This window comes from Miniopterus natalensis, chromosome 12 (genome assembly GCF_054644295.1).
Source record: "Miniopterus natalensis isolate mMinNat1 chromosome 12, mMinNat1.hap1, whole genome shotgun sequence".
Classification (NCBI taxonomy): domain Eukaryota; kingdom Metazoa; phylum Chordata; class Mammalia; order Chiroptera; family Miniopteridae; genus Miniopterus; species Miniopterus natalensis.
The window spans coordinates 19826539-19850039 of NC_142092.1; the positions used below are offsets into that span (position 1 = coordinate 19826539).

A 23501-nucleotide genomic window follows, 5' to 3' on the forward strand; every position below is an offset into this window, starting at 1 on the left:
AGTTATTTCATTTGATAGATGGGGAATTTAAGACCCAGTGAAATTTACTGACTCACTTAGAGTCTCCCCAGTCTCAGTTTTGGTGATTTCATAGTTGAGTATTGGGGATAAACTACTAAATTCATAGCTCTTTATTTTCCCAAACAGAATCACTTGCTTCAGATTTCCTAGGATAGCTACCACAGCATGAAAATCCAAGCCTGCTCTTCACTTCCACGTGTTGTAAATTGACAAGTTATCTGGTTCCAGCCCTTCACTCATTGGTTTTTGAAAGCAGGGTTTGAAGGCCTGGTGCTTCACACCTGTGGGTACTCTTAGTTATTCTTTGACAAAGCATTTTAAGTAAGAAGGGCATCAACAAACACTAAATCTGCTTTCTTCATATAGTATCGAAAGGACCCAGTGTGTTCTACTCTCCACAGGGAGCATTGGCACATTCTGCATTCTGCTCTTTGTGCTCCACTCCAATACCTTATCTGGCTGGGCTCTCTGTCTCAGCATTATTAGAATGGGCTCATCTGTAGTCTTTTGGAGTTACTCAGCACATCCTTCATCCAGCTTTTTTTTTAAGCCTATAGGCCAAACTTGGCTGAACTAGGAGTAGCAAGGACTGACACAAAGCTCTTGGTTTTGAGTCAGAAGAGAGTAAGTGATCCTGAGAACAATGTCCTAATGATCACAAAGAAGAGTAGGGATTAGCAGAAGGAGAAAAACAGGAAGAAATAATGGGTAGAGAGGTTGAGCAGGAAGATAGTCTATGTGAATATCTGAGACCCAAGACCTGCTACCCATGGCTGGTTTTTATGGGCTCCCCACAGTATTCTAGGTGGAGGGCATAGTCTTCCACCCTCAGTCTTTCTCTGCTATTGGGGATCAGTGTCTGTGCCAACTTGAACACCACTTTAGCACCTAACAACTCTAAATATGGCCATTCTCCTGAACTGGCACATGTCCACATCCACTCATCTAGATATGCTCCTGGTTCTCAACTCAAATGTTGTTATCCTAACTAGAGCTCAACTCTTACCTACTTTCCTCAAACCTGTTTTTGTGGGCCTCAGTGTTGGAATTCCCCACGTCATAAAAAATAATCCTGACCATAGATCAAGAAATATATGCATTCTTTATTCCAAAAATAATTTTAAAAAATATTTTATTATAGAACACACACACAAAAATAAGAAAATAGAAGTATAAACAAAAATAGTAGTATAATGAACTCTTTTGTATCACCCAGCTTCAACCTATAATCCTGTTTCATGTAACCCCATACCTACCCCCCACTCCTCCCCAAGTATTTTGAAGCAAATACTTGACATTTCATCTGTAAATATTTCAGCATGTATCTCTAAAAGATCTTTTTTAAAACCCATAACTGTAAGGCTATTGTCACCATTTAAAAATTACTTAAATTAATATTTTATTAAATGTTTAATGAAAAAGAACCTAGAAATACTGATATTGCATCATCTCTCATCCCTTCCCACTCCTCAAGGATCTGTTTCCTGCCTAGAGGGTTTGAATTTGCCATACACCTCTTTGGTTGGTGAAGTAGAATGTTGCTATCCCAATCCTAACTTTTTTCCAGCTTCTTCCATGCTTCAGGGAATATAGGGTAGAGACTTTTGGAGTTTTTCCCCCCTAAAGATGGTTCAGTGTTCGGATCAAAGATGCCTTATGCATAAGTGTCAGAGACTGCCTTTAAAAATCTCAAAAGTAATATTCAATTTCCAGCTTATATTCAACCTGCATTCAATAGGTTAACTATTGTTTTACATGCCCTGACAAAAAGGGTTGGGATCTGATGCTGATAACCCTTTAATAACTACTCAAAGTTTCTGCTGGTTTTATGGTTCCTGTCACACAGAAAAGGACAATGAACTGAACACTAGAAATTATCTCTCAAAAGGATCGATAAAAAACAGTGATTTCAACCCCTTTTTGCTGCAGGTTTAACCTCGTCTTTATCCTTGAGCGACGTCATCTATTTCAGTGGTGTTCACACTGCCCACGTATGTTGTTAACCTACAGATAGATCTCCGTCTCCAGCCACAAATTTCCTTGAGCCATCGCTTCAACTGTCAGACTACCTCCAGCTGCTGAGTGGCATCTCACGCTTCACACGTTCAAAACACAATTCTTAATTCCCTCCCTGCATTGCATCTCCCACCACACACAATTACTCCTTTATAAGCTGCTTTATTTCTTTGCATGGCACCACTATCTCCCCTCTCTTGCCAAATGATGTTCATTCCGACTGAATGGAGACTCCAACCCGGGCATGTGCCCTGACCAGGAATTAAACTGCCATCTCCTGGATCCTAGGTCAATGGTCAACCCCTGAGCGATGCCCGGCGGCGCCATCGGTGCTTTTTAACTGAAGGTATTAAGCAAAATTTAGCAATCAAGTTGTTTCCATTCTTTAACCTATTGGAATTATGGCAATCAGTATGCAGAGAGGTGATTTGAAATAGTTCAGTGGTTAAAAAGAAAAAAGAAAAGAAAGTAAAACCTTATTGTCTTTTGATATGTTTTTGCTTTTTGTTTTTTAACATAGCATCATCTTTTAAAATACTTTTTTCTAATTGTAGGAAAGTCATGTAAAAGTGCTGTGAATTCTGGAAAGTTTAGGGGGGGAAAAAACAAAACAAAAACAAGCAACCATCTCCAGGATTGTTTCAGGGGCTCTGACTCATGAATACTTACTCTCGTTTCTACTAGATTTATCACTTAGTGTTATTTTGCAAGTCATGGCATCTCCAGAATTTTCAAGCAGAATGCTAACTTGTTTAATATTCGGAGTCAGTACCTTTAGGGTAACTTTTCTGAAGATTCCATTCTGTTTTGGGGGAAAACTCAGAAGCATTTTTAAGTTTACCTGTTTAGGTTCAGTTTAATAACAGTTTATTTTATTTTTAACTTTGGTCTTAATATTCTTTAGCTGTCTCACTTTTTAAACATATAAAAGTTATTTTAAAACTGAACTTCTAGATTGGTTTGCTCAGAAGGCACCTAAAATCAAAACACTATTAGTAATGTCCTGGTGTGCTGAAAATAAGTTTTTTGAGTACGATGTTAGAAAATGATTTTGCTTTTAGAGAAAGGCCCACAATCATTTATATAATTTAGCCAGAAAACATGCGTAAATTACCATTCATATTAAGTAAGGGAAAGGCAAAGGGCCAGTAATTTTTCACTCATTCAATTAAGTACTTATTGAATATCTGCTGTTTGCCTACACTATTTAGGTACTGGGGATAGAACAAGAACAAAACAGACAAAAATTCCTCCCTTTGAGGAGCTTATATTCTAGTGGGAGTAGACAATAAAATAAATAGGAAAAATATATAATATGATAAAAAGAGGCTAATGTAAGAAAAACAATTGTGCTGGAACGTGGAAAGGGGTTTTTGCAGATGGCATGGTTGCAATTCTCAAAAGGAACTATAGTCATCTTTGAACACTCATAATTTATGTAGAATTCTTTGGGACTTACTGACACTTAACTAGAATCTTGAAGAGGGTTCCAAAAAACAGGAATTAGGACTGGTGGTGGCTTGCTCAACTGTCGGATTACTTAAGACCTTATGCATAGCCAGAACATTATTTCATTCCCAGCCTTCCCTGGCTTCTCCCCCTCCACTACCACCTCCTCCTTGCCAGTTGTTTTTTATATGTCTAATTCAAGTAAACAAACAAACAAACCAAAAACTGCCTGGCCAGTGTGGCTCACTTGGTTGAGCGTCGTAGGTTTAACTCCTGGTGGGGCGCATGCCTGGGTTGCTAGCTCCAGTCCCCAGTAGGGAGCATGCAGAAGGCAACCGATTGCCATTTCTCTCTCACAGATGCTTCTATCTCTCTACCTCTCCCTTCTTCCCTCTGAAATCAATTTTTTAAATTAAGGAAAAAAACTATTTTGGCTTCTATTTTAAGCCTTATGCATTTTTAAATATAAATTCTAATGAGTTCTAGAAATGGAAACCATGTAAAAGTCCCCTAGTTTTTGCTATCCCAGATAAACTGATGATTGAATCCACTTTAGAATTTTTTCCCATTTGAAATAATAGCACAGTATCCTGGAAAGAAATGAGTTAAAAGTTTTGGGCTTTTGGTACCAGATATGCCACTGCCTACCTATGCAACCTGAATAGATAGATCACTTACCTTTCTAGGCCTCAAGTCCTCATCTGAGAAACTCTAAAATGTGATGGTACTTATTTTAATCAATTCAAGTCATCAGTTACATAAACATAGGTGAAATAAAGCTTTCCTTTTTTTTTCAGGAAGTGAATACACGTGGCTAAAATTATTAAACTAGGTCTTGTGTGTGAATAAATAGAATGTGGGACTTATGACTGATTTACATGACTCTTTGATCTTCAGGAATGTTTTTCATTAGAAACATCAATTTTTTTTATATATTTATATTTTACATCAAAATGGATTTTAAAATATAGAAAAGATTAAAATAATTTGCATAAGTTAATACCAATTTTGATTAAAATTTGAATGGCTTTAGAAAAATAGAATATATATTTTTTAATTTTTATTCAATTAAAGAAAAAAAGTTTACCCATTTCTCTCCCTCACCCCCCACTCTTGCAACCACCAATCTATTCTATGTACCTTTGAGCTTGTTTCTTTCTTTTTGTTTCCTTTTGTTTTGTTTTTATCCACATATAAGAAAGATCATTGGGTATTTGTCTTTCTCTAATTATTTCACTTAGCATAATGTCTTTGAGGTTGCAAATGGCAAGATTTTATTTTAATTTTTTGTGGCTGAATAATATTACTGTGTGTGTGTGTGTGTGCGTGTGTGTGTGTGTGTGTGTGTGAAACAATTTTGTTATCCATTTGTCCATCATTGGACACTTAGATTATTTCCATATCTTGGTATTGTAAATAATGCCACAATGAACATAAGGGTGCATATATTTTTTCGAATTTTTGTTTTCTTCAGATAAATACCCAGAAGTAGAATTGCTGGATCACATGGTAGTTCTATTTTTAATATTTTGAAGAACCTCCATACTGTTTTCCGTGGTAGTTACATTAATTTCATTCCCACCAACATTGCACAAGGGTTCACTTTTTTCCACATCCATGCCAACACTTTTTATTTCTTGTCTTTTTAATAACAGCTATTCTACCAAATGTGAGATGATTTCTGATTGTAGTTTTGATTTGCATTTCCCTGGTGATTAGTGATGTTGACCATCTTTTCATGTACCTGTTGGCCATCATATGTCTTCTTTGGAGAAATGTGTATTCAGGTTTTCTGCTCATTCTTTTTTCTCTTTATTTCCTCCCCCAATTGCTGCTTTCCCCATTTTTTAATTGGATTTTGTTTTTTTGCTCTTGAACTATATGAGTTCTTTATATACTTTTGATAACCACTTATCAGATACAGGATTTACAATTCTTTTCTCCCATTTAGTAAGTTGCCTTTTCATTTTATTGGTGGTTTTCTTTGCTGTGTAGAAGCTTTTTTTGTTTATTTTTGCTTTTGTTGCTTTTGCTTTTGGTGTCAGATTCAAAAAATCATCACCAAGACCTATGTGAAGGAGCTTACTGCCTGTTTTCTTCTAGGGGTTTTATGGTTTCAGGTCCTATGTTCAGGTCTTTAATCCATTTTGAGTTAATTTTTGTATATGGTGTAAGAAGGTGGTCCAGTCTGTTGTTTTTTTTTTTTTTTTTTTGCATGTGGCTGTCCAGTTTTCCCAACACCAATTATTAAGGAGACTGTCCTTTCCCCATATATTCCTGGTTCCTGTGTCATAAATTAATTGACCATATACGAGTGTGCTTATTTCTTCACTCTCTGTTTTGTCCCATTGATCTATATGTCTGTTTTTATGCCAATACTATACTGTTTTAATTATTATAGTTTTGTAATATAGTTTGAAATCAAGGAGCGTGATGCTTCTAGCTTTGTTCTTCTTTCTCAAGATTACCTTGGCCCTTTGGGGTTTTTTGTGATTCCATACAAATTTTAGGATTTTTTGTTCTATTTCTGTGGAAAATGCCATTGGATATTGAAATATAAATATTAAAATATTTATATTAAGATCAATTTAATTTTTTTAATTCTCACCCGAGGATATGTTTATGATTTTAGAGAGAGGAAGGGAGGGGGAGTGAGTGAGAGAGAGAAAGAGAAGCAGCAGTGTGAGAGAACATCGATTGGTTGCCTCCTGTATGTGCCCCGACTGGGACCAAACCCGAAACCAGGTATGTGCCCTGCCCAGGAATCGAATTCACAACCTTTTGGTGTAAGGAGTGACGCTCCAATCAACTGAGCCACCTGACCAGGGCTATATTAGGATCAATTTAGAGCAACTTTTTTGGGAACATAGTATTGTTTCACTTTATACATGGATAAAAACTTTATAAATAATGATAATTAATTACAATAGCTGCCAGGAGGTTTGATAAATGCATTATGTGTATTAACTTAGATAAGACTTATAAGAACCCCATGAAGTAGGTACTGTTATTTCCTCCACTTTATAGATAAGGGATCTGTATTTCAGAGAGTTTAAATAACTTGCTTAAGTCCACAGAGAACCTGAGACTGAATTGGATCCCAGGTTGATCTGATTCTGGAGCCTTGGCTCATTATCAGTATTGCTCGCCTAAGAACATTTTCTTTTTTTTTTTGCTTTATCTTTATTGTTGAGACCATTACAGATGTCCCCCTTTTAACCCTACTGATCCCCTCCACCCCACATCCATCCCACCCCCAGGCCCTCCCCACACCAATGTCCACATCCGTTGGCCATGCCCATAAACATACAAGTTCCCTGATTAATCTCTCCCCCCCCACATCCCCCTCCCTACCTTCTCTCTGAGATCCCTCAGTTTGTTCCAAGCTTCTATGTCACTGGATCCACTTTGTTCATCAGTTTATTTTGTTTATTATATTCCACATATAAACGAAATCATTTGGTACTTGTCCTTCTCTGACTGGCTCATTTCTCTTAGCATAATACTCTCTAGTTCTCTCCATGCTGTGCCAAAGGCCAAAAGGTCCTTCCTCTTCACAGCCGCATAGTATTCCATGGTGTAAATGTTCCACAGCTTTTTTATCCACTCATCTATTGATGGGCACTTACTTGGGCTGTTTCCAAATCTTAGCTATAGTGAATTGCGCTGCTATGAACATAGGGGTGCATAAGTTCTTTGTGATTGGTGTTTGGGGTTTCTTAGGATATATTCCTAGAAGTGGGATCACTGGGTCAAATGGCAGGTCAATTTTTAATCTTTTGAGGAAACTCCATACTGCTTTCCATAGTGGCTGCACCAGTCTGCATTCCCACCAGCAGTGTACTAGGAAGACCTTTTCTCCACACCCTCGCCAGCACTTGTAGTTCATTGACTTGTTGATGGAGCCATTCTGACAGGTGTGAAGTGATACCTCATTGTGGTTTCAATTTGCATCTCTCTGATTATTAGCAACGTTGAGCATTTTTTCATATGTCTCTTAGCCATTTGTATGTCCTCTTTGGAGGAGTGTCTATTTAGGTCCACTGCCCATTTTTTAATTGGATTGTTTGTCTTCCTTTTGTTAAGTTGTATAAGTTCCTTATATACTTTGGATATTAACGCTTTATCAGATGTGTCATTGGCAAATATGTTCTCCCATACTGTGGGCTCCCTTTTTGTTTTGTTGTTGGTTTCCTTTGCTGGGCAGAAGTTTTTTATTTTGATGCAGTCCCATTTGTTTACTTCCTCCTTCGTTTCTCTTGCCCTAGGAGATGTATCAGGAAACATATTGCTATGAAAGATGTCTGAGATTTTACTGCCTGTTTTCCTCTAGTATTTTTATGGTTTAATGCCTTATGTTTAAGTCTTTTATCCATTTTGAATTTACTTTTGTGTATGGTGTAAGTTGGTGGTCCAGTTTCATTTTTTTGCATATATCTGTCCAAAATTCCCAACACCATTTATTGAAAAGACTGTCTTTACTCCATTGTATGTTGTTGCCTCCTTTGTCAAATATTAATTGACCATAATGGCATGGGTCAATTTCTGAGTTCTCTGTTCTGTTTCACTGATCAATATTTCTGTTCTTGTGCCAGTACCAGGCTGTTTTGATTACAGTGGCTTTATAGTATAACTTGATATCTGGTATTGTGATCCCTCCAACTTTGTTCTTCTTTCTCACGATTGCCATGGCTATTTGGGTTGTTTTTTGGTTCCAGATAAGTTTTCGAAGTATTTTTTCTAGATCTGTGAAATATGCTGTTGGTATTTTTATAGGGATTGCATTGAATTTATAGATTGCTTTGGGTAATATGGACATTTTAATGATGTTAATTCTTCCAATCCACAAACATGGTATATTTTTCCATTTGTTTATATCCTCCTTTATTTCTTTTTTCAGTGTCCTATAGTTTTCTGAGTAAAGGTCTTTTACATCTTTGGTTAAGTTTATTCCTAGGTATCTTATTTTTTTAGTTGCAATGGTAAATGGGATTGCTTTTTTAGTTTCTCTTTCTGAGGGTTCATTATTGGTGTATAAAAATGCCATCAATTTCTGGGTGTTAATTTTATATCCCGCTACCTTGCTGAATTCATTTATTAAATCTAGTGGTTTTCTGGTGGAGTCTTTAGGATTCTCTATGTACAATATCATGTCATCTGCAAATAATAACAGTTTTGTTTCCTCCTTTCCAATTTGGATGCCTTTTGTGTTTTCTTCTTGTCTAATCACTGTGGCAAGGACTTCCAGTACTATATTGAATAAAAGTGGTGAAAGTGGAAACCCCTGTCTTGTTCCTGTTCTTAGGGGAAATGGTTTTAGTTTTTGCCCATTGAGTATGATGTTGGCTGTAGGTTTGTCATATATGGCCTTTATTGTGTTGAGATATGATCCCTCTATTCCCACTTTGCTGAGAGTTTTTATCAAAAATGGATGTTCGATTTTATCAAATGCTTTTTCTGCATCTATTGATAAGATCATGTGATTTTTATCTTTCAATTTGTTTATGTGATGTATCATGTTTATTGATTTGCGAATATTGTACCAGCCTTGAATTCCTGGAATAAATCCCACTTGGTCCTGGTGTATGATCTTTTAAATATATTGCTGGATCCAATTTGCTAATATTTTGTTGAGGATTTTAGTGTCTATGTTCATCAGGTATATTGGCCTGTAATTCTCTTTCTTTGTAGTATCTTTGTCTGATTTTGGAATTAGGCTAATGCTGGCCTCGTAAAAAGAGTTTGGAAGTGTTCCTTTCTCTTAGATTTTTTTGAAATAGTTTGAGGAGGATAGATGTTAATTCTTCTTTGAATGTTTGGTAAAACTTCCCTGTGAAGCCATCCAGGCCAGGGCTTTTGTGTGCTGGGAGCCCTTGGATTACTGCTTCAATTTCATCAGTAGTTATCGGCCTATTTAAACTTTCTGACTCTTCCTGACTGAGTTTTGGAAGGTTGTATTTTTCTAGGAATTCATCCATTTCATACAGGTTGTCCAGCTTGGTGGCATATAGTTGTTCATAGTATTTTCTCACAGTCCTTTGTATTTCTGTTGTGTCCGTTGTTATTTCACCTCTTTTGTCTCTGTTTTTGTTTATTTGGGTCCTCTATCTCTATTTCTTGATGAGTCTGGCTAAAGGTTCATCAATCTTGTTTATCTTTTCAAAGAACCAGCTCTTGGTTTCATTGATCTTTTGTATTGTTTTTTTAGTCTCTATGTCATTTATTTCTGCTCTAATCTTTATTATTTCTTTTCTTCTACTTACTCTGGGCTTTTCTTGTTGTTCCCTTTCTAAGTTTTTGAGTTGTAGGGTTAAAGACTCTATTAGAAGTTTTTCCTGTTTTTTGAGGTAGGCTTATAGTGCTATAAACTTCCCTCTCAGGATTGCTTTCATTGTGTCCCATAGATTTGGAGTTCTTTTGTGCTCATTTTCATTCGTTTCCAGGAAGGTTTTTTCTTTCTTTCTTGATCTCTTTGGTAACCCATTCATTGTTTAAAAACATGCTTTTCAGTCTCTGTGTGTTTAAATGTCTTTTAGTGGTTTTTTTTGTTTTTTTGGTTTTTGTTTTTTTTTTTAAATATATCTTTATTGATTTCAGAGAGGGGAAAGGAGAAAGAGAGATAGAAACATCAATGATGAGAGAGTCATTGTTCAAGCCCGCAACCCGGGCATGTGCCCTGACCGGGAATCGAACCCCGATCGCCTGGATCTTAGGTCGATGCTCAACCACTGAGGCACGCCCGGCCAGGCAGAATGCCTTTTAGTGTTTTTATTGTAGTTGATTTCCAGGTCCATGTCATCGTGATCCAAGAAGATGCTTGATATGATTTCAATCTTCTTGAACTTATAGAGACTTGTTTTGTGGTCTATCTAACATGTGGTCTATCTTTGAGAATGTCCCGTGTGCACTTGAGAAGAATGTAGATTCTGCAGCTTTAGGGTAGAATGTTCTGCAAATGTCGATTAAATCTGTCTGATCTAGTGTGTCATTTAGGGTTGCTGTTTCCTTGTTGATTTTTTGTCTGGAAGACCTATCCAGTGAAGTCAGTGGGGTGTTAAAGTCCCCAAGTATGACTGTATTGCTGTCGATCTTTCCCTTAAAGTCCTCTAGAAGTTTTTTTTATAAATTTAGGTGCTCCTATATTGGGTGCATATATGTTTATCAGGGTTATATCCTCTTGCTGGATTGACCCCTTTAGTATTATGTAATGACCTTTCTTGTCTCTCGTTATGGTCTTCATTTTGAAGTCTATTTGGTCTGATATGGGTATCGCTACCCCAGCTTTTTTTCATTTCCATTTGCATGGAAAAAATTTTTTCCATCCCTTTGCTCTCATCCTGTATGAGTCTTTTCTTCTGAGGTGGGTCTCTTGTAGACAGCATATAGTTGGGTCATGTTTTCTTATCCATTCAGCCACCCTATATCTCTTTATTGGGGCATTTAATCCATTTACATTTAAGGTTATTATTGAAAGATACTTATCTACTACGACATTTTGTTCCTTTATAGCTGTTTCTCATTCTCTTTACTTCTACAACTAATTATAGCAGTCCCTTTAACATTTCCTGTAATGCTGGTTTTGTAGTGATAAAGTCTTTTAATCTTTTTTTGTCTTGCAAGCTCTTTATTTCACCATCCAGCTTGATTGATAATCTTGCTGGATAGAGTAGTCTTGGTTTCAGATCCTTCTTTTGCATTACATTGAATACTTCATGCCATTCCCTTCTGGCCTGTAGAGTTTCCAATGAGAAGTCAGATGACAGCCTTATGGGAGCTCCTTTGTAGGTAACAGTTTGCTTTTCTCTAGCTTCCTTTAAGATTCTCTCTTTGTCTTGGATTTTTGACGTTTTAATTATGATATGTCTGGCCATGGGCCTCTTTGGATTCTTCTTGCTTGGGACTCTCTGTGCTCCAGAACCTGTGTGCCTTTTTCCTTGACCAAATTAGGGATGTTTTCTGCCATTTTTCTATCAAATAGGTTCTCTAATCCCTGCTTACTTTCAACCTCCTCTGGCATTCCTATAATACGACTGTTGTTATGTTTTATGCTGTCCCACAGCTCCCTTAGACTGTCCTCCTGTTTTTTAATTGTTTTTTTGTTTTTGGGTCTCTGATTGAGTGATTTTTTTCTACCCTGCTTTCCAATTCACTGATCCAATCCTCAACTTCTTCTAATCTGCTGTTTATTCCTTCTAATGTAGTCTTTATTTCTACTATGTCATTCTTTATTTCTGACTGGTCATTTTTCATAGTTTCCAAATCTTTTTTCATGCTGTTGAGCATCCTTACAGTCAGTATTCTAAACCCTATATCTGAGAGGTTGCTTATCTCTCTTTCATTTGGCTCTTTTTCTGGAGACTTCTGTTGTTCTTTCATTTGGGGCTTGTTTTTTGATCTCCCCATTTTGGCTAAATGTTAGGTAGATCTGCTAGGATTCTCAGTCTTTTTGGCAGGTCTCTGGTACAGGCCAATGTCAGACGCAGTTTGTGACTGTACCCTGTTTGGGGCTATCAACAACCCCAGACTTGAGGTCTCCACTGCTGGGGCTGGATGCGTTTGGACAGGACCAAGATGCACACCAAAGTCTGCTTTTCTAAGGCCCAGGTCCCAAAACAGATCAGGCAAAAACTCAAAGCACCCTGAGGTTTGCCTCAGTCTGCAGACTTGTTAATCTGATCCTCTTTATGAGCCTCAGGCTGTAGAAGCTCCCCAGGGTGGGGTGGCTGGTTGTTATCAGTCTCTTAACAAGCCTCAGGCTGTAGAAACTCCTCTGGGCAGGACGAGAGGCTCTCCAGCAGGGTGGGGCAGTTGCTTCCCCCCTCAGGCAAAAGTTCACCTCCCAAGAAAGATGTCCCCCACAGTCTGGGGGAATGACTCTCCCCACACAGCTCCAGTCCACTCCACTCCCCCTCTGCGGGAGCCCAAAGTGAGTGGCTGCACACGAAATGTTTTGCAATGGCTCTTTAAGGGGGTGCCTGCAGTTCCAGCTGTCTCTCCCTGGCAGACAGAAACCCGGCTGCTTTTCACAGCCAGATGTTATGTGGGCACCTTTCTCAGTTCTGGTGCTCTGGACTGGGAAGCCCAGCCTGGGGGTTAGGCCCCAGAGTCCTCAGTGGGAACCCCCCACAGCTGCTGCCTGTGGGAGCCCAGCCAGCCCTCCCACGCACACACTTCCTACCAGTCTCCTTGCAGTCTCCACTTTTCCTCCTTGGTTAGGAGGGTGCTCTCCAGCTCATCTTCAGTTGGATTTCAGGATGTTTTTTCTGTGTTTTAGTTGTAAATCCAGATTAGTCCCGGGAGAGTGTCAGTGTAGCTTCCACCCGGTGCACCGCCGTCTTGGATCTCCTCAGAACATTTTCGTATGATGGGGCTAAACACAGGCAGAAGAAATTGCCAAGGGAAAATTAGGGGCAAATTTAGTGAGTTTTGTGTGAAAACAGGGATTTTGAACAGATGACTCCCAGTGACCCTCATCTACCCTAAAGTTTGTACACCTAAATCTGTCACTCCTTACTTAAATTAAAAATATTATTAGTTGAAATTTATATAACAAATGAATATTCATTAATTTTGATAAATGTGTTGTTACATGCAAGAGAATCCTCAATATGTTCTTTTGATTACAGATCATTGATTTTAAGCCTATTCAAATAGTACATGCAAACTGCTTTTTTGTTTTGATAAACAAAAAAACAACAGCAAAACAGAAAAACAAAAATTAAGCTAAAACTGTCAACCATGTTGTAATATGACTTTTTGCCTCTACAATATTATCCAAGAGTATTATACCTAAAGCATATTACATAACATGAAGGACAATTTAGATGAAATACAAATAAATATATCCAATATATGCAAATATTTGTGCAATAAATATTTGCATATACTAGTAATAGAGAAAAAAATTAAAACTGAGATACTGCCTTTTATCCAACAGATCAGCAAAGAGGGGCAAAAAAAGAATGAAAAAAGAGGAAGTGTTGGTGTTGCTAAAATAGGCAAAAGACAGTATAGACATGAGACAGTGTCGAATAGCAGTTAATCTGGAGCTGAGCTAAGAAGGATGACCAGATGCTAAAAAGAAGCTAAAAAGCTCGTTTCCCGATGATGCTACTTCTCCACTGAAGGGGAAAACAAACAATAAAAAACAAACAGCAACAACCCAGGCGCTGAAAATCGGTCTGTTGATGATATTATAAAAGGCATAAGAGCAATTTGGAAAGCCAGTTCCAAGCTACTCAAGAGGCTGGGCAACTGCTTTCTAGGGAAAAACAGCCACCCTTAGACAATATAATCCAGGCTGGTTTGATTCCAAAACTTGTGCCCTCCTTGGACAGAACTGATTGTAGTCCCACTCAGTTTGAATCTGCTTGGCCCTCACTAAACTGCTTCCAGGACGTCAGAACACACACAGGCTGTAGTAGGTGCAGGTGCTATCCCAGCACTCATTTCTCCCTTGGCTTCTCCCCATTCTCACATCAGTGAACAAGCTGTATGGGCTCCAGAAAACATCGCACGTGATGGTTCAGTTTTCCAAGGCCTAGTTATCATGTATGGTGCAGTTGGCCCACTGTTGGCTCTTCTTTCAGTTCCTGATATGTCATCTTTAGCATGTGATTACTTAGTAATTTTATCTGAATACTTTCAAACCTTTGTTACAACAAGAAACCTGCAACCCCGTTCAATGCTACTGGGCAAACTCTTCCTACTTTAATTTGTCTCCTGCAACATGATCCAGAAGTATTAGCAGGTAGCTGCTGGACCATTTCCTACTTTACTGATGGTCCAATCAAATGGATTGAAATGGTCATGAAAACAAGAGTTGTACCCCAACTTGTGAAGCTCCTAGGAGCTACTGAATTGCCAACTGTGACTCCTGTGCTAAGTGCCATAGGAAATATTGTCATTGGGACAAATGAACAGACTCAGGTTATAACAGATGTGGGAGCACTTGGTGTCTTTCCCAGCCTGCTAATGAACTCCAGAAGGAAGCTATGTGGACAATGTTAAATATCACAGCTGGCTGCCAGGACCAGATACAGCAAGCTGTGAGTCATGGGTTAATCTCTTTCTCTAAGGCAGGCTTTAAGACAGAAAAGGAAGCTGTATGGGCTGTGACCAACTCTACAAGTGATGGAGCAGTTGAACGGATTGTATGTCTCGTTCACTGTGGCATAATAGAGCTATGGATGAACCTCTTACTTTTGAAAGATACCAGAATTATTCTGATTATTCTGGATGCCGTTTCAAAGATCGTTTAGGCTGCTGAGAAACTAGGTGAAACTGAGAAACTTAGTGTAATGATTAAAGAGTGTGGAGATTTGGACAAAATGGAAGCTCTACAAAGCCATGAAAATGAATCTGTGTACAAAACTTCACTAAACTTGATTAAGAAGTATTTCTCTGTAGGGGAGAGGAAGATCAAAGTATTGTTCCAGAAACTACCTCTGAAGACTATACGTTCCAAGTTCAGGATGGCACTCCTGGGACGTTTACTGAGGCAAAAAGATGTTTGTTGTGAGATGCATGCCCTTGGCCAGAATCGAACCTGGGACCCTTCAGTCCACAGTCCAACACTCTAACCACTGAGCCAAACCTGCTAGGGCAATAAAAACATATATATTTTTTAAATGTGTTAATTTAGTTCTTGGTTAACACATTCCTGCTCTTGAAGTCTAGTTATTTGGACAATGTGACTCTAATCAAGATAACACCACATATAACTTACAGCTATGAAACCCAAAGGAACAAACAATGACCAGAAGGCTGAATTTGAAACTTAAAGCTGTAGTGGAACATCAAACGCAGCAAAACTATTAAGCCCATGATTAATGGGCAAGTGACTTTTGCAAGATTGGGTTATTATTTTTAGATTTTTGGCAATAGCTTGTTGTAGCATATGAATGATAATTCCCTGATAAATCTACAAGTGATGACCTTTCAGTGAGTCACACAATCTTTTCTACCTAAAGGCAGCACAACTGAAAATTAATTCTCAAGACCTCCTCTCAGTATAACAATTTAAAAGCAAATGTAAGGTGTATTACTTTATTTGCTTAACGTTGTTTGCTAAATGCCTATACTAACTGATTTAATCCATAACATACTATATAGTCAGGATTCAAGGTTGGCTGCCAGATGTGAACCTTTGGCCTCATGAAGGATGAATTGACCTCATCCCCCTCAAAGCCTGCCAGATCCGCTCATGTAGGCAACTGTTTACATTTTTAGCCCTTTTAAGAAAAATATATAGAAGCTTACTATTTGACACCAGTTCTCCTGTACTTTCTTTGTATTCTGAATCTTACTGTTCGCCTTTTCTGCCACGACACTGGTTTGTGAAACTTAGCTTTGGATTCTGATTTTAGTTTATTTGGTTTCTCATATTTTGGATCCTACCTTTGGCATGTTTCTTAGCTTTTGTTCCATCCTGAATTTGTGTCTCAATTCAAATTCCTGAACCTGACATCCCCCAAGTTCCACTCACATACCTCTTAAACTGAGATACTATTTCCTATGTCTTAGAGACTGAAACCATAGGGAAAATATTAGCTCAGCTTGAAAGTCATCTTTCTTGGTTTCTAGATAAGATCTCTAGATATGATCTCTAGATATAATCTCTCCTGAGATGGAGGGTCCTCACATAAAACCAAAATGTGTTCATCTAAAAGACATTGTGCAAGAGTTATCTGTTTGTACAGGTTTTTCCCCCAACAGGACAAGAAGAACCTGCTAGACTAGTTGTCATCTCTCAGAAAAGACATACATGTGAGACATGCTTGAGACCTGTCTTTTAATTTTCATCTCCTCATTTACTGCCCAGATAGACACACTTGCCTCAATAGTTCTATGGTTCATGGATAGTTTATTAGAATAAACTGATTTTCTTGTACCTTAGTTCTGTTCTAATGTTGTTTCACTGTTAAAACCCTTCTGATTCTGTCACCACTCATCAGTCCAAGTAAATTTATATGCATGAGACATCAGGCATATGCTTACTTAGCATGAATTAGGCAAATACTCTCATCTTACTATGAGTATGTGAATTTGATGCCAATTTGTTTGAATTATAATGTTCAATTATTTACACCCATATCATGGGCTTAGGGTTGTTTGGGTTACTTAATAACTGAATATCTGAGAGTCTCACTATAATTCTTTTTAGAAATGCAAATGCTTTGTTTGGTACAATTTGAGAACACCTTAATCCCAAATAAGTTTCCCCATCAGCCCACCGACACAAAGACTGAAACTCACTATTAGAGATTCATAGCTTTGTGTCTTAAAAGCAATTCAAAACAACTAATAAAATGTATTAGTGTGTTGATCTCACTTACATGTGAAATCTAATAAACGAAATAAACCGATAAACAAAATAGGTCCGGAAGCATGGCACAGACTGATGGAGCTCAGAGGAAAGGAGTTGGGGGGGGGGGGCAGAGTTTAACCAAAGAACTTATATGCATATATGAATAATCTATGGACACAGTCAGTAGTGAGGTGAAGACCTGGGGTGGGGCAGGAACCGGGTGGAGGGGGGCAATGGGGAAAAATGGGAGACATCTGTAATACTCTCAACAATAAAGATTTTTTTTAAAATGTATTAGTGTGTGAGAGTGTGTCTGTGTGTGTGCACTCGCATGCATGCTCCAGTGTTATTTCAAAATGTTAACAATTATCTGGAGATAGTGGAGTTATAAGTGATTATTTTTATTTTCTTTATATGTTTCCATATTTTCAAAATTTTCTACAGTGAATACATACACTTTTATTATCAGAAAAAAATGCTATACATTTTTTTTTATATACCCAAGAATGGTAAAAGCTAAAGCTGTTCTCAGCAGGTAGCACCTGACTGAACATGCATTCTTCAAACTTTTTACATTAATGCCAGGTAACCAGGAACCAGAATCCTTCCAAAGCAGGTATAAGATCCCCAAAGGGAGTAAATCCTGATATTTATAATGTTCTTGTTCTTAAGCAGAATATAGCTTCTTACCACCTATATTCACATAACACATTCTTTTGTGCGTATCAAATACTATACTAAAATATTTTTTAAATAAAAAAAAGTCCCGGTGCTTGCGCTCTTCCCGACCTCATCTCGGTTCCGCGCTCCCCGCACGAAACGCCGGGGAAGCCACGGAGACGGGCCGCGAGGGGCGGGAGCCGCGCCAGCGCCAGGCTGGGCCGGGTCTGGAGGCGACGGCGACGGCGACGCGGGGCCGGAGCCCGGACACGGCCCGCGCCCGCGACCACGCGGCGAGCCCGGCGGGCGGCGGCTGAACCCCGACCCAGGGAAAGGAGGGCCTGGGGCCGCGTCCTAACGGGGTCTTGCGCGGGTCACGGGGACGCTAGGTGGCCGCCGGGAGAGCCGAGCGCGTCCGCCGTCACCGCGCGCGGCGGCTTCGGGGAGGCGCGGCGGCTTCGGGGAGGCCCGGCGGCAGCGGAGGTCAAGGCGCGGCCGCCCCGAGCGCCGCAGGCAGGAGGCGGGCCGGCCCTGCGGGGGCGGGGCGGGGGGCCGTGCGGGGGGCCGTGCGGGGGGCCAGGCCCCGGCCGGCGGCGTCGCGAGCACGCGCGTCCAGAGCAGCCGCAGCGCGAGCCCCTTAGAGCCGCGGGAGCGACAGCGCGAGCGCCGCTGTGGCGCCGGCCCCGAGCCACCCGAAAGGGGGGACCTTCCTTCGTGTCTCCGCAGCTCGGTTTGACGCGTGCGCTGCCTCGCCCCGGCTGGTGGGACCCCCGCGAGCACCGTCCCAGCACCCGAAGGTCGCCGGTTTGATTCCCGGCCAGGGCCCAGGCCAGGCTGCAGGCTCAGCCCCCAGAGGCAGGGTGGATGGTTCTCTCCCTCTCGCCCCCTTCCTCTCTCTCTAAAAATCAATAAAAACATATTTTTAAAAACCTGTACTGTTTCTGTCATGATTAAAGTTACTGCTTCTTGTGGGGTGAGAAGAAAAAAAAAATCCTGAAAAGGCCAAAGATTTTATTTTCCCAATATTGCCCAGGCCTTCCATGGCAGGAATCAGGCAGAGGGACTTTTTTATAGATAATATAAGTAGCATTTCTAAAAATATTTCAGAAACTAGAATGTTTAAGACAGACCCATATTAGGTTAAAGTTTACTCCACTTCTATGGTATAGTCTAAACTACTGAAATTTAACTTAAAATAATTAATTTATGATGGTAAGTGTTATCGTATATCTACTCGCATCAGCTTCAAGATCCTTTTCAGTATCAGGTAAATTCAGCCTTGATTTCATGGGAATCCAGGGAATAAAGAAGAGCAGGTTCCTCCGAGGGTAGCTAATTATTCCATTTTCAGGTATATTCATGGAGAATTGACTTGTCTTCCTTTCACCTATTCATCTACTCATTTACTCAAATACAGGGCGTGGCAAAAGTAGGTTTACAGTTGTTCATATGGAAAATACAATAATAAATAATAATACAAGAATAAACTGTTTTGCCTACTCACAACTGGAAACCTACTTTTGCCCCACCCTGTATTTCCTAAGCAGTGCTTTAGTCATATAATAAATGTGTGGTAGGAGCCCGAGCTGTTTTTGCTCAGCGGTTAGAGTGTCGGCCCTCAGACGGAAGGGTCCTCGGTTTGATTCCGGCCAAGGGCATGTACCTCGATTGCAGGCTCAATCCTCGCCCTGGCCCATGCAAGAGCGGGAGGCGACCAATTGATGTGTCTCTCTCACATTGATGTCTCTCTCTCTCTCTCTCTCTCCCTCTCCCTCCCTCCCTCCTCCCCTTCCAATGGAAAAAATATCCTCTGGTGAGGATTAATAAAAATAAATAAATAGCCCAGCTGGCATGGCTCAGTGGTTGAGTGTTGACCTATGAACCTAGAGGTCACGGTGGTAGGTCACTGTTTGATTACCGGTCAGGGCACATGCCCAGGTTGCAGGCTGGATCCCCAGTAGAGGGTGTGCAGGAGGCAGCCGATCAATGATTCTCTCTCATCATTTATGTTTCTCTCTCTCTCTCTCTCCCTTCCCCTCGCTGGTGTGTTCCTGGTGTGGATGAAAAATGGGGTCCTAGGGAAAGTAACCCCACATGGTGATTTGATCATTAATTCCTAACTGGGCAAGTCCCTGTGGTTAGGCCCCAGGCATGTAACTTCTCTAGTAAAAAGGTTACTTTGACTTAAACAAGCCCTGTCCATTGTTCCTGTGCATCTAAGTTAACCCTCTGAAATGCCTCTTTTCAGACTCCTCCTTAAGCGTGACCACTCTCAGACATAATCTTAACCTGTAATCTGATCCCCGATTTGCTTTCTCCCACCTTCATGTAATCTTCCTTATACGCCTTCCTTAATCTCAAATGCATAAAAGAAACTTCAAACTGTTATTCTCAGAAGCATTTTTTCTCAGTCTGTTGAGATCTTGCTTCCAGGCATATCCTCTGTTTGACTCAAATTTTATAAAAATTGTCTATAGGTTTGGACATTCTTATGTCAACACTAGGATACCATCTTTACCAATTGTTCCCTCTTTTTTGAGGTATAATTTACATACCATAAAATGTACCCTTTAAAGTACCAACTGTATCTTTGTTCATTTATTCAACTGTTTCTTTGTTAAACCAAAATAAAAAGCCAAAAAGTGAGAGGCAACAATCATTTGAGATCCAAAAGAATAAGTATTCAGGAAGCACTGATCCGGGTGGGAAGAAACCCAAGTAACGTTCCAATTCTTAAGCAAAGGCAAGTGTATTTAGGAGAAAGGGAAGGGGTATAATTACATGAGCAGGAGGAATAAATTCCTATGTGTCTTAATGAGTTAAGAAAGGAATTTTTATGGGTGCAGACTAACCGTGAAGCTAATTCTAAAAAATGTCTTTAATTTTCAGTCTGGTAGTCATAACACAGTGGTTTAAAATACAATGCTGCTTTAGGCCCAGTCCAAAGGTTATTTTGCCCAGTTTTAACATTCCAAAGTTTTGAGGAGTAAGACGAACAAAGCAGTTTCTCTATGATGGCAGCATTTCTCGGACTCCACTTTAAAGTGGTTTATATTATACCTTACATATTGAAAGTTGATACTGTGTAAGGCAGTGTGTTAGGTAGGTAAAATAGATAGATACACACCCAATCCTCATGGGTTTCACAGGGAAGATTTCCTAGATAGTGTCAACAAAATTTCCAAAAGAATATTAGAAAATGGGGAGACTTTATTGGTGTGAACAGTTTGCAATCCGAGGAAACACAGCCTCTGGTGGAAACTGAAAGTGCGCTCCACAGAGACGAAGGGGAGGCTTCCTTCGCCCTGGCGGGTGTGGCTCAGTGATCAGAGTGTCCTCCTGCCCAGCAAAGGGTCATGGGTTTGATTCCTGACCAAGGGCACATGCCTAGGTTGCCAGCTCTCTCTCCACCTCCATCCCCCATTTCCACTCTTTCTAAAATTCAATGGAAAAAATATCCTTGGGTGAGTATTAACAACAAAAAAGGGGTGGGGGGTGAGGAGGGAGGATGCCTTTTATATATAAAGTTCCCCCCCAGGTTCCCAGTTGATCCAACTTAATGCAAATGAGGTTTCCAAATTTATACAGTTCTCATTGGCCTGAATCATGCAGCTCTGATTGGTCAGTATCGTGCCTTTTGATTGGTGATTATAGGTCAGTTCTGATTGGTATAGATGCAAATGAGGATATAATTGTGCAGTTCTGTTTGGACGGGGCAAGTCTCAGTCCATTGGTGGAAAGATGACACCAGGGCTTCCCCCCCCCCCCCAGGGGTTGGCTAGACCTGGGTAACCAATGAGGGCGTAATGCGAAGCCACCTTCAGTCTGAGGTTCCTCCTGGGACCTCTGTCAGCAGATGACCAATTATTTGTAAAATTGGACCCTCAGTTGACCATGAGGAGCCTGTCTCACCAGATAAATTCCTTCTCAGGATTCACATGAATCTTCCTTCTCCGGGTGCACATTAGTAAGAATGCTGGAACTCAGCTTCTCTATTTCCATTGATTAATCTTTTTCCCCCCCAGTTTTATTGAGATATAATTAATATACACCTCTCTATATGTTTAAAGTGTACAGCATATATATATATATATATATTGTAAAATGATTACTGCAATAAATTTAGTTAGCAGCCATCATCTCATGTTTTTTCCCATGTGAAATGAGAACCCTTATGATTGATTAATCTTATATCATCTTTACCTGTCACATACAAGGATTAATTAGAATTAATCTGTGCTTATACTGACTTTTCCCAGGATTGAAGAATGACCTTCACCATCTTTAGCATGAAGTTCATCTTTTAAACGTTTACCCTTTTCTTTATTAAAGTTGATGGAACTCAGATACAATTGTTGAGGGCTCAGGAGTTTTCCCTATCACTAGGTGTAGCCAGCTTGGTTGACATCTCTGTGACGCTGCACCTCAGCTTTAATGCACAATCACCAGCGATCTTGTTAAAATGCAGATTGTGATTCAATAGGTATGCATTGGTCCTGAGATTCTTCATTTCTCATAAACTTACCAGCGCTGCTTATGCCTGTGGTCCACGGACCCCCCTCTGCCGACTAAAGAGACCACGTGCCAAGGAGCGAATGTGCTCTGTCCCTCATGTGTTTGCCTGAGGACTGCCTCGCCCCACCTTGGCAGCACCTGAGCCAGCACAGTCTCTGCTCCATTCCCTCAAACCCTCCCCACCGCCACCCCAGCTCTTCAACTGGTTTCTAGTTCTTAGGAGTTCAAGTGTAGGACCCACAGCTGTCTGACCTGCAGCCAGTTCTTGGTCCCAGTAGAGACCCTTTGTTCTTTTTCTCCTTGAGGTGGTGCCACCAGGCAGGGAAGGCCTGTACTTGCTGGGATACTAGATCCTTTATATTTATATTTATGCCCATTACCTACCTTTATCTAGGAGATAAGAAAGACTAATGGAAACCAGCTGCCCTTTGCTCAGACTATTTCATTGACTTTGATATAAATAAGCCTTTCCCCTAGTCTCTATTTTCATCTAGATTTGTTGTTTATTTTATAGAGAAAGGTGGTTATAGCTCAAGGCTTGTTTTGATCTCAGAATTCCTTAAGTTCGGGTGATTGGTAAACATTGTAGAAGCCAGTTCCTACTAGGTTTTGTGTTAGCTGTTTTCGGGCCACATAATTGTAGACTTTGAGAATAGGAAGGGGCTTTCAGTAGTTTTAGTTCAACCCCTTCATCTGACAGATAGGAGACAGAAACCCATGGAGCTTCTGTACTTTGTGGGATGCTGAGTCCCCACACCTTTAAACTGTGTTCCAGGGAGCACTATGGAGCTGCTCAGATATGGCTGCACTTAGGGGTTTTTTTGGAGGATTGGAGGTGAAGGCTTCCTTCCTCCCATACCTCAACCAAAGGAGTTCCATATATAACACTTTCAACTGTTACACATGCTAGACATCAACTTAGATCTTATGTGAAGAATGAGTTTTTGTTGTTTTTTATAGAGAAAGAGGGATAGAGAGATAGAAACTTCAATGAGAGGGAAACATCCATTGGCTGCCTCCTGCACACCCTCTACCCCCCAACTGGGGATGGAGCCCGAAACCCGGGCATGTGCCCTGACTAGGCATCAAACCGGTGACCTCTTGGTTCATGGGTTGACGCTCAACCACTGAGCAACACCGGCTGGGCAAGAATAAGTTTTATATCTACAAAAAGTTTCAAACCATTTCACCATGCTGCCTACAAATTCATCTTAATGTCATATCCACAGTTTAAGAGAGTCAGGTTTTTGTATTCTCATTTCACCTGCAGAGTTTGAGCCAGAGCTAAAATTCTGCATCTGTGGAAAAGCCAGGAAAGAAAGTCGGACACTTAGAACATTTAAATGTAATATTTAAATACTCCTTAATAATGGAATTTTATATTACTCAGTAACTCATGCTATGAAAATATAAATTTTACACTTAGATTAGAACTTGCACTATCCCATCTAATCTCTGTTATATTTTCATGACATTTTTCAACCCTTACATTGGAAATTAGGTAATAGTCACTGATTTTCACCTAAATCTT

General features: G+C 40.0%; 1 pseudogene; it reads left to right on the forward strand.

Annotated features, from left to right (window-relative positions):
* Positions 1-2750: 2750 nt before the first annotated feature.
* On the forward strand, positions 2751-16899 carry LOC107531425 (importin subunit alpha-1 pseudogene; annotated as a pseudogene).
* Positions 16900-23501: the final 6602 nt, after the last annotated feature.